The sequence below is a fragment of the Pleurodeles waltl genome, chromosome 2_1 (assembly GCF_031143425.1).
Source record: "Pleurodeles waltl isolate 20211129_DDA chromosome 2_1, aPleWal1.hap1.20221129, whole genome shotgun sequence".
NCBI lineage: Eukaryota > Metazoa > Chordata > Amphibia > Caudata > Salamandridae > Pleurodeles > Pleurodeles waltl.
The window spans coordinates 45,190,283-45,208,453 of record NC_090438.1 but is presented as its reverse complement, the minus strand read 5'-3'; the positions used below and the strand labels follow the sequence as shown (position 1 = coordinate 45,208,453).

Below are 18,171 nucleotides of genomic sequence, written 5' to 3'. Positions count from 1 at the left end.
GCTTAGCATGGTGTCCAGAGATACAAGTACCATTACACGTACAACAAGCCAGGGCTATTGGCTTGGTCAATGGCTGTTGGTTGCATAAGACAGGTACAACAGTTTTGTTGTATAAAATATTGTGATTGCTTCAGTTATGAAATAGACCGTGAAATAACTAACGAGTCTCTCAGCAGTCGCCCCGGAGGCCGTGGAGGGTGGTACCGGGGGGTGGGGGCGCCAACGGGGAGCCAGGTACAGGCCGTCTCCGCGCCTGCTTTTTAGTGCTGAGCCCCGGCAGGACCCGGCCCACTTAAAGCCCCGAGGTAAACGGTGGGCACCTGGCTGCTCCCGGGATAGCTGTGGTGGGAGGCAGAGTTTGGTAGCGGACGACGACGAATTCACAAAACTGCGACGCAGAGCTTCACTAAAGCGTGGCGGCTTTTCAAAGAAACCCGGTGGTTCGGCGCAAGGCCCCGGCGGGTTTTTGTTTCTTCTTTCGCGGGTTTCTGCCCGCTGCTCCGTACGGCAGCCGATGGTATCTGCGCACCGGGTCAGTGAGTGGAAAGTTTGCGGCCGGACGCGTCCGCCTCGCAGCTCTTCCTGACAGGACTGACCTGGATCCCACCGGCGGCAGCGCGGGGGGCGGGGCCGGCGCCTCGCGCTCCACTCTCCGCGCTCTCCCATTGGCCCAAGGTGAGCTTTACCTCTGGGATCGGCACGCGCCGCCCGGGCTCGGCCGTTGGGACTTTGGATGGGAGGTGAGGCGGGGGGAGGGCTCTCGGGCTGCCTTTTTGTTTTTTCTTCGCCCCGCGCTGGTTGGCCCACGGGGCCGGAGCGTTAGTGACGCTGCCCCCGTTGCCGGGGTGACGGGGGTCGCCGCCCCCTCCTCCCAGGGCGCGCGCCCCGTACCGCCTAATGTGCACGCGCCGGTGAGTCCACGGGAGGCGCGAGCGGCGGCGGCGGGAGGAGTGAAGGAGGAGGACTTCCGGCCCGCGGAGAGGAAGAGGACCCCCGGGCGGCAGGTGAGGAGGGGGCACGGCTCTGCGTATTCCAAACCCGTGTACCCCCCGCGGTGACCTGGCCTCCACTCAAAACCCACCCACGGTACGGTACGGGTCCTGCCCCCGCCACTCGCTTCTGGTTCACCCCCTCTGGACCTTACTATATACACACCTCCACCCTTACTATACACACAGCCAGAGCTCCACTCTGCCTCTCAGACTACTGAACCCTACCCTCACCCCCTCTGGACCTTAACATACATACACACACCTCCACCCTTACTATACACACACCTCCACCCTTACTATACACACACACCGCCACCCTTACTATACACACACACCGCCACCCTTACTATACACACACCTCCACCCTTACTATACACACACCTCCACCCTTACTATACACACACACACACCTCCACCCTTACTATACACACACACCTCCACCCTTACTATACACACACACCTCCACCCTTACTATACACACGCCTCCACCCTTACTATACACACACACCTCCACCCTTACTATACACACACACACCTCCACCCTTACTATACACACACACCTCCACCCTTACTATACACACACACCGCCACCCTTACTATACACACACCGCCACCCTTACTATACACACAGCCAGAGCTCCACTCTGCCTCTCAGACTACTGAACCCTACCCTCACCCCCTCTGGACCTTAACATACATACACACACCTCCACCCTTACTATACACACACCTCCACCCTTACTATACACACACCTCCACCCTTACTATACACACACACACACCTCCACCCTTACTATACACACACACCTCCACCCTTACTATACACACACACCTCCACCCTTACTATACACACGCCTCCACCCTTACTATACACACACACCTCCACCCTTACTATACACACACACACCTCCACCCTTACTATACACACACACCTCCACCCTTACTATACACACACACACCTCCACCCTTACTATACACACACCGCCACCCTTACTATACACACAGCCAGACCTCCACTCTGCCTCTCAGACTACTGAACCCTACCCTCACCCCCTGCCAGAGCCACTGCAGCCTGCCCTCAACACAGCCCCCCCCCGACACACACAGCCCCCCGACACACACAGCCCCCCCCGACACACACAGCCCCCCCCGACACACACAGCCCCCCCGACACACACAGCCCCCCCGACACACACAGCCCCCCCGACACACACAGCCCCCCCCGACACACACAGCCCCCCCCGACACACACAGCCCCCCCCGACACACACAGCCCCCCCGACACACACAGCCCCCCCGACACACACAGCCCCCCCGACACACACAGCCCCCCCGACACACACAGCCCCCCCGACACACACAGCCCCCCCGACACACACAGCCCCCCCGACACACACAGCCCCCCCGACACACACAGCCCCCCCGACACACACAGCCCCCCCGACACACACAGCCCCCCCGACACACACAGCCCCCCCGACACACACAGCCCCCCCGACACACACAGCCCCCCCGACACACACAGCCCCCCCGACACACACAGCCCCCCCGACACACACAGCCCCCCCGACACACACAGCCCCCCGACACACACAGCCCCCCGACACACACAGCCCCCCCCGACACACACAGCCCCCCCGACACACACAGCCCCCCCGACACACACAGCCCCCCCCGACACACACAGCCCCCCCCGACACACACAGCCCCCCCGACACACACAGCCCCCCCGACACACACAGCCCCCCCGACACACACAGCCCCCCCGACACACACAGCCCCCCCGACACACACAGCCCCCCCCGACACACACAGCCCCCCCCGACACACACAGCCCCCCCCGACACACACAGCCCCCCCCCGACACACACAGCCCCCCCCGACACACACAGCCCCCCCGACACACACAGCCCCCCCCGACACACACAGCCCCCCCCCGACACACACAGCCCCCCCCCGACACACACAGCCCCCCCCCGACACACACAGCCCCCCCCCGACACACACAGCCCCCCCCCGACACACACAGCCCCCCCCGACACACACAGCCCCCCCCCCGACACACACAGCCCCCCCCCCGACACACACAGCCCCCCCCCGACACACACAGCCCCCCCCCGACACACACAGCCCCCCCCCGACACACACAGCCCCCCCCCGACACACACAGCCCCCCCCCGACACACACAGCCCCCCCCCGACACACACAGCCCCCCCCCCGACACACACAGCCCCCCCGACACACACACACCAGACCTATGATCAACTCTGAACCCTGCCCTCTACATAAGAACCTACCCCCCCACCACACACACTCTCCCAGCCAGACCTGTACTCCACTCTGCCTTCACTCTGAACCCTGCTCTCAGCACATGCATCTCTCCCTACCCCCATCACACATTCTCCCAGCCAGGCCTGCACTCCACTCTGCCTTCACTCTGAACCCTGCTCTCAGCACATGCATCTCTCCCTACCCCCAAACACACACTCTCACAGACAGACCTGTACTCCACTCTGCCTTCACTCTGAACCCTGCTCTCAGCACATGCATCTCTCCCTACCCCCAAACACCCTCTCCCAGCCAGACCTATACTCAACTCTGCCTTCACTCTGAACCCTGCTCTCAGCACATGCATCTCTCCCTACCCCCATCACACATTCTCCCAGCCAGGCCTGCACTCCACTCTGCCTTCACTCTGAACCCTGCTCTCAGCACATGCATCTCTCCCTACCCCCATCACACATTCTCCCAGCCAGGCCTGCACTCCACTCTGCCTTCACTCTGAATCCTGCTCTCAGCACATGCATCTCTCCCTACCCCCAAACACACACTCTCACAGACAGACCTATACTCAACTCTGCCTTCACTCTGAACCCTGCTCTCAACATAAGAGCCTCCACCTACCCCCCACCACACACACAGCCTGCCAGACCTATGATCAACTCTGTCTTCACTCTGAACCCTGCTCTCAGCACATGCATCTCTCCCCCAACACACTCTCACAGACAGACCTATACTCAAATCTGCCTTCACTCTGAACCCTGCTCTCAGCACATGCATCTCTCCCCCCAACACACTCTCCCAGCCAGACCTATACTTCACTCTGAACCCTGCTCTCATCACATGCATCTCTCCCTGCCCCCTCCCCCCAACACACTCTCCCAGCCAGGCCTATACTCAACTCTGCCTTCACTCTGAACCCTGCTCTCAGCACATGCATCTCTCCCTACCCCCAAACACACTCTCACAGACAGACCTATACTCAACTCTGCCTTCACTCTGCCCTGCCCTCAACACAGCCATCTGCTCCCCACACCACCCACCCCTGCCACTGTGGGCCAGACTCCTACTCAGACTTCCACTCAGCGGTGTCATTTCCTCTGAACCCCGCCCTCACGCCTCACACTCAGCCACACCTCCATTCAGCCCTGTCCTCAACACAGGGATGTGCTTACCCACCCCAATGCTTTCACTAGGCAGGTACTCCCCGATACTAAGAGCCGCACTTCTTCCATTTCAAAGGGAAAAGACCTGTGCTTCTCAGAAAGATGGTGCAATAGTTGCAATGAGTGTGTGCATGGGGGCTCTCGGTATCCATGGACCGTGCTTTCAGAAACTTTGTATTCTGGTATTTTATGTTATTAGTCTGTTAGGTGAAGGGGCGCTAGACTGAAACTGTCAGAAAGCATTGATGCGTGACTTGAGCGCCATGTGACTGTCCAGCACCATAGCCCTCTCCCAAAGCCCCATCTAAGCGTGGGTCTGATCTGGGAAATAGAGGGGGCTCCGGGTTTTAGGGCAGTTTGTGGCCTCTGTAGCTGTATTTGGGGGTCCTGAGGAAATGTGTGCAATGTATTCGTCTGAAAAAGTTACATTTTTGTAATGGCGCACGGAAACTTGTGCAGCAGTGCATTACAAACCCCTATATTTTCCAAGCGCTTTATGCTTTCAGTATGCATGGCTATTGGCCTAGTCGTCACGGAAAGACCGGTCTAAGGTCTGCAGTTTTCTGTTTTTAAAATAAACTTTTAGAACTAAGCTGGCAATTTTTACTGCTTTTGATGCACAGGTGGGGAAGTCAGAGCTTAAAAGCCCGAACACCCTCCCCAGGTACCCCTGGATGCTGAATGGCTCCCCAGGCACCCGGGATGCCGAATGAGTGGTAGGTACATGCAGTCACTTGGCAGGAGCTGCCGAAGCAGTGGACGTCAAGTTGATGGGCTTGAATTGCCATCTAGGTTTTTTATCGCAGCCGGCTTACAGTGAAGTTTTGCAGCATTATCACGAGCTTTTTTCTTCACTGGTTCTTGTTTGTCTGTGATGTCGAGCTGGCGCTTGAAACTCGCCGAAAGCTCCCGATGCCTGCACCGACCTGTCCTCAGTGTGGCCCAAAAGGTGCAGAGAGGGTAGGCAGCTGTGCCCTTCGGGTGCCCGGGCAAGCTGGGAGCGCCTTGACTCTGTCCTCCACGAGGTACATTGACACTGAGCGGGGGCGGACGGCCTCTCGGTCTGCGGCGGCTTCTTCCCACGTTTGGGTTCCCAGCACCGGCTTCTGCAGTGTTTCTTGGCCTGCAGGACGCATAAGTCAGCTGAAAGGTGGCCCTCGCCGGATGTAGCAGCCCGTGTACATCAATCAGACTGGCCGCTCTAGCTCTTAGATGAAAGGATGTGGGGGAAACTGCAGATCGGAGCCCTTCGCCCCCGTCTGCACTTGTGGGCAGACGCTTCGGCACAGGAGAACGAGTGCTAATCATTAACTGTCTGCAAACTCTGCTTTCACAAGTCTACCATCTGTGTGCGAGGCTCGCACAAGCAGATCACCGGGGCGGCATTTGCACGACCCTTCACCTCTGTGTGATCATTGGTATTCATTAATCACGGTGCAGTTAAGTAAAACTTTAAAAAAAAAACAAGTGTGATTTGTAGTTATACGATCTGCTCATCAAATAATAGAAACTAGGCATGACTGGATTCAAAATTCACAGGCTCTCATTGTAGGTGCGCAATATATGCATTTTGTTTGTGAATTTCTCGATTTTTTTTTTGTTGGTGGTATTATGAGGGATTACGGCTACACAGTCGCCAAAATGACCAAATAATTCATCATACCTTGCATAAGTCCGCTGCATCCAAGTGCTGATTGTGCACTTACCACACACATGGCCAAAGTCACGCTGTCCTCTTCCCTCCAAATGTCACATTGTGTGGATTAGCAATTGAAACATGCGCTGTGTAAACCCAATTACTTCCCTCGCCACAGCTGTAGCCTCCAATTCCTTAGGCACAAACATTGCAGGAGTGAAACAGCACGCCTGTGAACTCCCAGTGTAATGTACACCTTTTCACTACACCAAGGAAGACTTATTGGTTTAACCAAATGAATGACATGTTGACTTCAAGTCCACTCATGTTAGGATTTTGAAAGACCCTTGTAAGGAAATGCCTTCCTTGGCATGGTAAGCCCCTAACTTTTTGCCTTTTGTTGATGCCATGTTATGATTGAAAGTGTGCTGGGACCCCGATAACCAGGCCCCAGAACAAGTGTTCTTTCCCTAAACTGTACCTTTGTTCCCACAATTGGCACAGCCCTGACACACAGATAAGTCCCTTGTAACTGGTACCCCTGGTACCAAGGGCCCTGATGCCAGGGAAGGTCTGTAAGGGCTGCAGCATGTATTATGCCTCCCGGGGGACCCTCACTCAGCACATGCACACTGCCTCACAGCTTGTGTGTGCTGGTGGGGGGGTGGATTGACTAAGTCGACATGGCACTCCCTAAGGGTGCCATGCCCACCTCTCGCTGCCTGTGGCATAGGTAAGTCACCCCTCTAGCAGGCCTTACAAACCTAATGCAGGGTGCGCTATACCACAGGTGAGGGCATAGTTGCATGAGCACTATGCAGGTACAGTGTCTAAGCAAAACATTAGACATTGTAAGTGCAGGGTAGCCATAAAGAATATATGGTCTGGGAGTTTGTCAATTACGAACTCCACAGTTCAATAATGGCTACACTGAAATCTGGGACGTTTGGTATCAAACCTCTCAGCACAATAAATGCACAGTGATGCCAGTGTGAGATTTATTGTAAAATACACCCAGAGGGCATCTTAGAGACACCCCCTGAATACCAGTCCTAGTGCTAGGCTGACCAGTTTCTGCCACCCTGCCACAACCAGACAAGTTTCTGGCCACATGGGGTGAGTGCCTTTGTCACTCAGTGGCCAGGAACAAAGCCTGTACTGGGTGGAGGTGCTTCTCTCCTCCCCCTGCAGGAACTGTAAAACCTGGCAGTGAGCCTCAAAGGCTCATGCCTTTTGTTACAGCACCCCAGGGCATCCTAGCTAGTGAAGATGCCCGCCCCTCCGGCCACTGCCCCCACTTTTGGCGGCAAGGTCAGATGAGATAATGAGAAAAACAAGGAGGAAACCCCTAAGGTGCCCTGAGCTGAGGTGACCCCTGCCTTTAGAAATCCTCCATCTTGAGTTTGGAGGATTCCCCCAATAGGAATAGGGATATGCCCCCCTCTCCTCAGGGAGGAGGCACAAAGAAGGTGTAGCCGCCATTGGCTACTGCCCACCTGACCTAAACACACCCCTAAATTTAGGGGCGACCCTGAACCCAGGAAATAAGATTCCTGCAACCTGAAGAAAGGAGGAGGATTGCTGTCCTGAAAGCCCCACAGAGACGACGGACACACCAACTGACTTGGCCCCAGCCCTACCGGCCTGTCTACAGACTCAAAGAACCTGAGCAGCGACGCATCCGACTAGATCAGTGACTTCTGAGCACTCAGAGGACTGCCCTGCACCTAAAGGACCAAGAAACTCCTGAGAACAATGGCACTGTTCAGAAACTGAAACAACTTTGCAAATTTCAAAGAACTCTCACTTCCCGCTGGAAGCGTGAGACTTCACACTCTGCACTCGATGCCCCCGGCTTGAGTTCAGGAGAACCAACACAGCAGAGAGGACTTCCAGGAGACTCCAACGACGTGGACACCCTGAGTTGACTTCCTTGCACCCCCACAGTGACGCCTGTATAGAGGATCCAGAGGCTTCCCCTGACCGCGACTGCCTGGTAACAAAGGAACCCGATGCCTGGACCAAGCACTGCGCCCGCAGCATCCAGGACCGAGAGGAACCACCTACCAGTGCAGGAGTGACCAGCAGCCGGCCCTCATCCTAGCCCAGTCTGTGGCTGGCCCAAGAATCCCCCCCCCGTGCACTGCCTGCATCGCCTAAGTGACCCCCCGGTCCCTCCATTGATTTCAATTGCAAACTCAACGCCTACAGCACCCGACCGCCCCTGTGCTGCTGAGGGTGTTTTGTGGGCTTGTGTGTCCTGTTGCTCTACAAAAAAAAAACTGGTTTACTCCCTGAGGACGTAGGTACTTACCTGTAAGCAGACTAGCACCCCTGTTCTTCATAGGCGCATATGTGTTTTGGGCCCTCCTTTGACCTCTGCGCCTGACCAGCCCTGTGTTGCTGGTGCTGTGGCTTTGGGGTTGCCTTGAACCCCCAATGGTGGGCTGCCTATGCCCACGAAAGTGACTGTGTAAGTGCTTTACTTACCTGAGAAACCTAACCAAACTTGCCTCCACCAGGAACTGTTGATTTTTGCACTGTGTCCACATTTAAAATAGCTTATTGCCATTTTTACCCAAACTGTGTGTACTACTGTTTTAAATCAAAGTTCTATACTTACCTGTGTAAAGTACCTTGCATTGTATGTACTTACCTCAAATCTTGAATCTTGTGGTTCTAAAATAAATTAAGAAAATATATTTTTCTACGTACAAGCTATTGGCCTGGAGTTAAGTCTTTGAGTGTGTGGTCCTCATTTATTTCCTGTGTGTGTACAACAAATGCTTAACACTACCCTCTGATAAGACTGCTTGACCACACTACCACAAAATAGAGCATTAGAATTATCTAATTTTGCCACTATCTACCGCTAAGGGGAACTCTTGGACTCTGTGCACACTATCTCTTACTTTGAGATAGTATCTACAGAGCCACCTTCCTACAACCCTTTTTTGTTTATATGGGTATCAGTTTGTTTAAGGCCAGTTTGTCATTGTTGCACTTGGGTAGAATAATGTGGCAGTTGAATCTTGGCTTTGCCAGACCCTAGAGGAACCAGATACTCTGCGCAGATCCAGGCACACTGTTGCTGACACACAGGGCCCAGATACTGTACACCTGACCCTGTAGGACTGAAGTCACTAGTGTGGCGCCCGCTCACTGCACTCGTGGTGAGCTCTGCCTGGCTTCTGCATCTGGGGCCATATGTACTAAAGTATTTTCCCCTAGACAGAATGAGTAAGACCCTTTGATACATCCGCCACCTGTTCTGAGAGCACCTGTGGAGTCATCTCGCCATCCGAAAGCGGGGCTTGATTTGGAAGTTGCAGAATGTCCTTGTCATGCACGTTTCAGCCCCTTCCTCGCAGGATTTGTGCACGTGGTGGGGTGCCGAGGCTACACAGTGCACAGATCGGGGCCCTGGAGCCATGTTCTTATGATTAAAGGCTGTTTTGGCGTCAAGTATTCTCTGCCCTTTAAGTTTACACTGCTTATTATGTGGTTAGAGCATTATTTATTTTCCTGTTAATGTAGTTCCTACCCCTCCCTATTTGTAGACAAACAGGTTAGGGTTCTGGGATCCCAACAAAGACTATTATTCTCCAGTTTCCTTTCCTTGTTTTCTTCGGTGGTATGTGGTTAGTGTGTAATAAATGACGGTTGTTGGGCTTTGTGCGGCCGAGGCACCCTTGTTTTCGGTTGTATGGTTTGATGGGTCCCCTGGGCGAGCAGGCCCGGACAGTGGGCTGTTTTCAAGGGGTCTTTGGTTTCTCCCTGGGGGAGGCCGTCACTCGAGTTCTTGCAGAAACCCTGCGCTGTGGTGGGAGCTGTGGGAGGCAAGTCAATGCAGGCTCCTTGGATGCAGGGGAGAGGGGTGTGCGGCCCCGTGTACTCCGGTGCTCCCCGGGATCCAGAGGTGTTCGGGCTCCTCTAGGCTCCTTTCAGATCCTACAATCTGCGTTCGTCACTGGGCGCTGTAACAGCTATTCGCTTCGGGGGGTGCTTGTAAACAGTTTTGCCTGTACGTAGTTGTTTGTTTCGGGGTGCCTGTGAAGAGCCCCGGAGCTGCAGACGCCGCCGTGGGCGCTCGCACTCGGAGCTGACTGTAGGAGAGTTCCCTAGCGCCGCCTGGTGCCGCTGCCCTAGTGACCGGGCTAGGCGCTATCCTTGCTGGAAGTATTGCTTCCTGAAGCGGCCCTCCCTGGGGCAGAGAGGTCTGCTTGTGTTTCCGGGCCCGCCGCGTCTGCTGGAAGGGGTGCCTGCTTCCTAAAATAAATCCTGGCGTGAAGCAGAAGTGCCAGGGCTGTGATGCATCAGGCCGAGGGGCCTAAATAAAACAAAGTGCACCGCCGCTGAACCCGCCGGCCGCCACCACCTTCTGTGCGGTGGGCGAGCCGAGGCCGCAGGCTGCCCTGGCACCGACCTTCCAAGCTCTGGTGCCACCTTCTTCTGTGCGGTGGGCGAGCCGAGGCCGCAGGCTGCCCTGGCACCGACCTTCCAAGCTCTGGTGCCACCTTCTTCTGTGCGGTGGGCGAGCCGAGGCTTCCCTGGCACCGACCTTCCAAGCTCTGGGAACCACACAGGGATGCGGGCCCGACCTAGCTCTGCACGTGTGGCACGGCGTGTGCACGAATAAGCAATGGATCGTGGGTCAGTGTGACCAGAATATTAAAGCCCAAACCGGGACATTTAAAAAACAATAGATGAAGGACTACAATTTTACTTCAACTGAGTGCACAGAATGCCAGCGCCCGTCAGCGTAGAATTGCGGAAGAGACATTAAGCACGTAAATAAAATGCAATTTTTGAATCCAGTATTAAGTCTGTTAATTAATTTGCTTTCTTATAGCAGCTTCTAACTGTCCCTGCTTTTGAAAACACAGAAAGGCACCGCTCACTGTTTTGAGTTGGCCCTCCAAAAAACGGGGACATGAGCTAAAATTCCCGAAATCTGCCGGGACAGCTGGGGAAAAACCGGGACGCCTGGTCACCCTATCGTGGGTGTCCTCTATTCCATCATGGACGCCATAGCCACAGAGAGCAGCCTCTCCGCCGCTGCCCCTTAGAAAGAAGTTAATCCCTCGGAGGTACCAGCAGCCGCCAGTGGCAGAGACCCCTGCCCTCGGAGGGTGGGCTCCTCTGAGCCGGCTGTGGACCGCGCCTCTAGGCGCTGCATGCCTTTGAACGCCAAGGTTAACAAATGCTCAAGATGCGGCCTCGGCTTCAGAATACGGCACTTTACGCGATTACATCTGCTTAATGTTCGCAGTGAAAGAAATGAAACCACAACCTGCCCACGGTCAAGCAGCGTGGGATTCACAGGGGGCTCCTAGTTCTGGTGCTGGAACTTGGCTATAGACCACATTTTGAATATTAGGAGCAATAACTCCCCTTTGTCATCTCTGCCAGCTGGAATGTTTTTTCTTTACCCATAAAAAGGTTTGAAATGTTTTTGACAGGTGCCCTTCTGAGCCCGCTGTTGGATGAGTGAAAATGTACCCGGCCCATACTTGCAGGGGCTCTGTGCAGTGGGCCTGTTTGACATTCACATTCCCAGAATGCAGCGCGTGGGTTAATGCTGCTTCGCTTCCGGTTAGAAGCAGGTAGCCCTCGGAGCCGGGCCCTCGGAGGGACATTAGGTGTGTCCTGTTAGGGCACAGGCCTCCGGGGCCTCATCCAAGCACATGATGGCAGAGTCGAGAACATTTCCACGGTACCACCGTGCCACAAGGGCTCTGCTGGTGCCTTAGAAGTTACCACCTGCCACAAAAATGAATACGTTGATGTATTGGGACAGGCCGAACGCGCGCACCGTTTAAAGTGCCTGTGCAGTGTATTCTTGCACTTGTATATCATGCGCATGTGAACATGGCAAGGAAGGCACCTGTGAAAGAGATGGGAGCACTTCTCTAAGCCCCGATGAGCCGCTGTCCGACCCCCTCTCCTTCACGCTCTGCTCTGTCCCTCCATTCAAGACGTTTCAAGGGGGGCACAGTGGCCCATCGAGGGGCCCCTGATAGAGCCAACTCTGTTCCTCAGGCAGTCTTGCCTTGGTCTCGAATAATTCTTAAACATATTGTTTTAAATACCTTTCATTTATTTTTAGTGTGGGTGATGTGTGAGTTCATGAGTTATATTTTGCAGAAGTATTCTGTTTAATGAACTATCAATAAAAAGTTATTTTAGATCAAAACAGGACGTCGCATGTGATAAATCTGTGGGTGTCACAGAGATTATTTGATTATTATTGTTACAACCGTGAAAACGCGTCTATATCCTTGAATCTTAGATGTAAACACACTTAGACTTCCGGTAAGTCTGCCTGTGCTCTCAGTGATCTGGCCAAGTAGGGCGTGAAAGAGCTAAAATACGTTCGTACATTCAAAGCTGATTCCAGCAGAGGCCCCGAAAACCGTTTGACTCCGGGCTCGCACATCCTTAAGATGTCCCTGCCCTTTGGTGACTGAAGCACTCCCCAGGTCATCCCTTTCTAACGCCCTGTGCTCCAGTCCTGGCCCCTGGACTCATGAGCTCCTTCGTGGTTTAAATGCGCCTCAGGGAGCGCCCCGTGTGTTTGTGGGCCTGTTGGCACACTGATAAAGACTGAGTTACACTAGCCCTTCCACGGGACACTTCTTCTTCCACTTGTATTCTCCTTTGCGTAGAGAAACATCCGTTTTTCTGGGGGAGCCTTTCAGAGGTGTGTCTTCAGGGTGTTACCGTGTGCCTAGAGCCCCAGGAGACACCTCGCGGGATGTCTGTCCTACTCGATGCAAAGGACCCGACTGCGCCGCTCTGTTGGAAGGTTTCACCTTTCAGAGCCTCCGAGCTGTGCCTTTCCTGTTAACCACTGAGTGCCCGTTCACGGGTAACTCCTTCATCCTTGATGTGTGACGTGGGTCCGAAGCGTGCTCTGTTCCAGCGGGAGGATCTCTGGTTACACGTGAGGGTGATGTCTCTTGTTTCACTTAGGTTTCTGCTGGTTGTTCATTGCTGTTACCCGCGTGCCTTTCTTGCTGGCAGGATATGATCTGCCCTCGAGTCTCGCTCTTCAGACTGCAAGTGACCGCGCTTTTCATACTTGCTTCACAGCGTCCATTGTGTACACCCGCGGCTGAGCTCCGAGCTGTCCGTGTTGCATCCTAGCATGTAGCTGTGGGTGAAGCTCCTCGGGATTTCCTCCGTAAGAGGGCCCAGCAGACAGAGCTGAAGTAGATGGGCCTAAGATTCTTCATGTAGCCCTCTATTCAATCACCTGCAGTAGTCTACCTTCTGTGATCTAGCTCTGCCCTTCTGTGAACGAGGCTGCTCTTTCAGGTTGCTAGTAGGTTGAGGTCCTTCACGTAGGGCTGAGGGTCTATCTGCAATCATCTGCAGTAGTAGATCTTCTGTGATCTAGCTCTGCCCTTCTGTGAACGAGGCTGCTCTTTGAGGTTGCTAGTAGGTTGAGGTCCTTCTCATAGGGCTGAGGGTCTATCTGCGATCATCTGCAGTAGTATATCTGATCTAGCTCTGCCCTTCTATGAACGCGGCTACCCTTTGAGGTTGCTAGTAGGTAGAGGGTCTTGTGTTAGACACTTGGCATGACTGGGGTGATTCCCACAAGATGTCTTTTATTCATATTGATCATTTCAGGGAGAGTTTATGGTTCTTACTGGTATCTTAGCAGGGCTTCAAAGTATGCGGTAACCGAGGACCAAATTATATAGCAGAGGTAGGTTTTGCAGCAAGGAAAGGTGGATTTTTCAACATATAATGCGATTCAGGACAAGCCATGTGGCATTGGATGGCTGTTAGCACCTTTTGTTGACGTAAAAGGGACTTCAGATTTATTAAGAATGCACAGATATCGTCAAGAAAACTATTCAGAACCAACAGCTCCATTTCCTTGTTCCTGATCAACAATTAATGTCGTGCCCAGAAGCCTAGCACATAATTTCATTATCTCTGTTGTTTTCACTTCCAGATTAAAGTAGATTGTATAAAATAAATACTCTATAGGCGAGAAAACAAGCCAACTTTGGGTGGCTCAATTATTCCGCTTACCTACGTTACATTTAACATATTTTATTCAGTTTATGAATTACACCGTGCTCACATTATAGGATCAGTGGTGTTGTGATTTATGTAACTGCCCTGAAAAACAGTGCAGTTATACGTATTCATTAGATATGTGTCTCATTGGAATGTATTTTAAAACTGATGCAAAATGCTTGGGATTCTTTTAAAGTCCGAGTGTCAGACTGAATAACACGCACTCTTTGTACATTTTTGAGTGTAAACTTAAATAGTGAAAGAAAACCCCTATGAAGAATAGATTGTTCCATCTACCTCGTCAGAGCTGGATTTAAGCATTTAATGTTTGACTTTCATCAGTCGGGAGATTCACGCCGTCTGTGACAGCTAGTCTTTTAAAAATGCCTTAATGTGGCAGTTCACGGCTAAAACTTGACAAGTTGTCCTTTGCGAAATGTCCGGCTCCGGACTGCACTGTGGCACATGGGTTACAACAACTTTGAACTAAAAAAACAATCTACACGTTATGCAGACTTTAGCGGAGTCTGCGGCTATTGCAGCAACGCTATTAAAGCGACTAGTATTAGAGTCTGGTGTTTATTCCAATCTAGTAGTGACCGGCTTCTCACCAGTCTGGTGTTTAGTCCAATCTAGTAGTGACTGGCTTCTCACCAGAGTCTGGTGTTTAGTCCAATCTAGCAGTGACTGGCTTCTCACCAGTCTGGTGTTTGTTCTAATCTCGTAGTGACTGGCTTCTCACCAGTGTGGTGTTTGTTCTAATCTCATAGTGACTGGCTTCTCACCAGTCTGGTGTTAATTCCAATCTAGTAGTGTCAGGCTTCTAATCAGTCTGGTGTTTATTCCAATCTAGTAGTGACTGGCTTCTCACTAGTCTGGTGTTTGTTCTAATCTAGTAGTGACTGGCTTCTAATCAGTCTGGTGTTTGTTCCAATCTAGTAGTGACTGGCTTCTCACTAGTCTGGTGTTTGTTCTGATCTAGTAGTGACCGGCTTCTCACCAGTCTGGGGTTTAGTCCAATCTAGTAGTGACTGGCTTCTCACCAGAGTCTGTCCAGAAATCAAGCACTCCATTGTCAATCCCGTTTATAGCCTGGCAGCATTTCCTACAGTATTAAGACATTCATTCTTGGTTTGCCACTTTACTGCACGTCCTCCATGTCGCCCATCCCTAGGAGCAGCTGTCTGTCTTCGTATGTAAAACTCTTTCACTCTCTAGCCTTCTTGACAGGTTAGTCAGCTCTTGTTCCTCAGTTGTGGTTTGAAGAGGGCAGTCTGGGTGCATAGTTTATTATAGAGCTGCCTGATTGGCTGTTTTACAACTTGAAGGCAGATTTCGCTAAATAATAAAAACCCTGTTGTATTTGCGATTTCTTCAGGTTAGCCGATCCTTTTATATGTGGTGAGTTCATCGTTATGGTGGTAAAGCCGCATATATGCGCCATGTTACTGGTCTTGCAGTATGACCCTTTGTTCCTTATAATATAGAATGACCTATCACCTTTTAAGTAATCCTACTAAAATATTGAATGCTTGGACTGGGTGACTGCAGGAGGAAATGATGCAGCAATCTCAAACATATCAGTGTCTAATGTAATGCAGTCCGTTGACTGCTGGATTGGAAAACAATTCTAACGCGAAATGGCCGCCAGCCTTTTGACTTCGTCAATGCTTGCTTTGTCACTTTAGTTTTTTTTTTCTCAAATAAAACATTATTGATGTGGGAACTTTGCCAATGTTAACAAAAACCCTTTGGGAAAGCCAATGGATGTTGCCTTTATAATGCAAGTGCCAGTCTGTTGGGTTTACAGTGCTTGTTTACAAACTGTTTTCAAAAAGTAAAAGATGAAAAACCGAAATGCTTGAGGTAAAGCAACCCTATCTTAAGGTTTCTAAGACCTGTACGTTCAAGTTTCTGGACGTAGTCAAGCTTATTAAAATTGACAGAGGTCAATAGTATTACTGTAATTAATATATAAAATACCATTTGTTATTTCAAGATATAAAATTGTGTGCAAATATTTTTTTAAAAATATTTTAGAAACCCCCCTAAAACATTAAACACAATATAATAGGCTTGACTGTTCAGAGGATGCTTTATGAGTTGAGTTGGTTCATTCTGTGCATTGATATTATGGTTAGCAGTTAATGGACATAAATATTGTCTTCTAAAATCAGTTAATGTTGCACAAGCTTGCAAGACATGGAACAGATCTTGGTTTCCTGCCTAACAGAGATCATAATTTAATGAGTCGGAGAGATGACCTGCCCATCTCCCTATCGGGTATTTAAGCGACAGACTACAGATTTAAACTGTCATAATCGTCTTCTGTAATGTTAAATAGAAAGTGCGAGATAGGGTGAACATGACCAAATAGTATACTTGAAGGTAGAGTTTTGTACAACGTTTCCACCGTGTTCCGTATCCCGATTGTAGCCCAGCTATGTGATTTTGGGTTTTCAGAAATATTATTGCAGTTGTCCTGCGGCCCACAATTTGAGCAGGTCAGCATTTCATCTGAACTTACATAGCGCAACTTCTAAATTCATGGGGGGAAAAAACCTTGCTTCAAAGAGTTCCTGACCAAGTCCTTGTATAAAAGATCTCTTAATGATTTTACAGGTGTGTGTAGTATATCTTAACCCTATTGAACAACTCCTAGCAGGTGCTTAGACGTGTACTATATAATTCAAGTTCTAACCAGAGTGCATGTACAAGGATTGCTGAAAATGTTTGCTTAAGATCTTCCCTTTTTAGATATTTTAAATGGACCATTAGAATATATTCTAGTGCATAGTTTAGGTTGGGAGGATTTTATTTATGTCAGTTTTCAGTAGATGGTTGAAATGTCTTCTGTCCAGTGGCTTATGTATTGGTTGTTGTGAGTAACCAGTCTGAGCCAGAGCTTTACCGTCTAATTGGCACAAATGGGATTTATTACTTAAGTTGTTTGCAGATTCTACCTAAAAATATTTATTCACAACCTCAAGTTTTTTTCTTGCCTCAAGGGCTCTAACATTAATTTTCCCCTCTAAGGCTAGCATTTTTGTTTTTCAAATGTTCCTCTCTAAAGAATGTCAGCGTAGATAGTCACCTCTGTCAAAATTCTTTGTAGGCCTGACGGGGTTCGATCAAACAATACAATGTCATTAGCTTACAAAAGAATATCAATTTGGATCCTAGTTTTGCTGGAACATTTTTCAGTTTAAAGGATTGTAATGGTAGATAAGATAAATATACAATAAAAATAAAATTGAGGCCAACAAGCATGACTGTTCCAATCTATTATGTGTAGCGATTGATGGAGAAAGACCTTTGTTTCCCCCAGCAGAATTTTGCACCATATAGCTGTGTGTAAAGAAACAGTCGATCTCAGTATGTAAGTTGGAAGGCCCAAAGCAAGTTGTAATTCTTATTGATACATCTGCCTGTGGATTCCTCACCTTTTGAATATCCCAATGCGCCAGCATTCCCCAGAAACTTTTCTCCATAGCTCTCCCACATCGACGAGGATATCACAATGCCACAGCTCTGCACTTGACTCCTTCTGACGTCATAGGAGCCATAAGAAGTCCTTGTCGGCGTACTGGTTCTGTGCCTCCAACGCATAATGTGGTTTTTCCTCTCTCCCTTAAGTATCTGTTGTTAACAGTGTTTCAGGGTAGAAAACCATTGTCCTCTGTTCTTCTGCAACAATGTCTCCACTGAGGAAGTCTGGGTTCAAGCCCTGTCGACAGTGCAAGGTCGGATGTCGATCGCAGATTATCCAGAGACAAAGCCTTCCAGCTTCCTCAATGCTGTGTAAAGCATTTTTACCAGGGCTGTGACTTCATCTTGTGCTCCTGTGGGCCTCATGAGTCTGATGTCTTATTCCCTGGGAGGCTTCCTGGCGCCATTCTAGAAGGCTCCAATCCTGCCTTTTTAGCCGATGACCCAGGTACCCTGGCATTCTCGGGCACCAAGAAAGGTGACTCCTTCACTGACTGACACTCAGAAGTCATCGGTGCGCTTGCACATGTACTGACGTTGGAAGGCTCCATGTTGGCGCTGCATTGTCCA

The 18,171-nt window shown here is 51.0% G+C and overlaps 1 protein-coding gene across 12 annotated transcripts in view; it reads left to right on the top strand.

Moving 5' to 3' along the window:
- The window catches only part of DLG3 (discs large MAGUK scaffold protein 3), a 1,213,683-nt gene that overhangs the window by 960,353 nt on the left and 235,159 nt on the right, over positions 1-18,171 (top strand). Inside the window, exon 1 of one of the 12 annotated variants that reach the window (XM_069209609.1) lies at positions 773-1,004. The exons of 10 other annotated variants lie outside the window; for them this stretch is intronic. The gene's annotated coding sequence lies outside the window, so the exon portion shown is untranslated. Of the gene's footprint in view, positions 1-772; positions 1,087-18,171 lie in introns of those variants that run through there. One more of the 12 variants, XM_069209619.1, reaches the window with a different exon arrangement.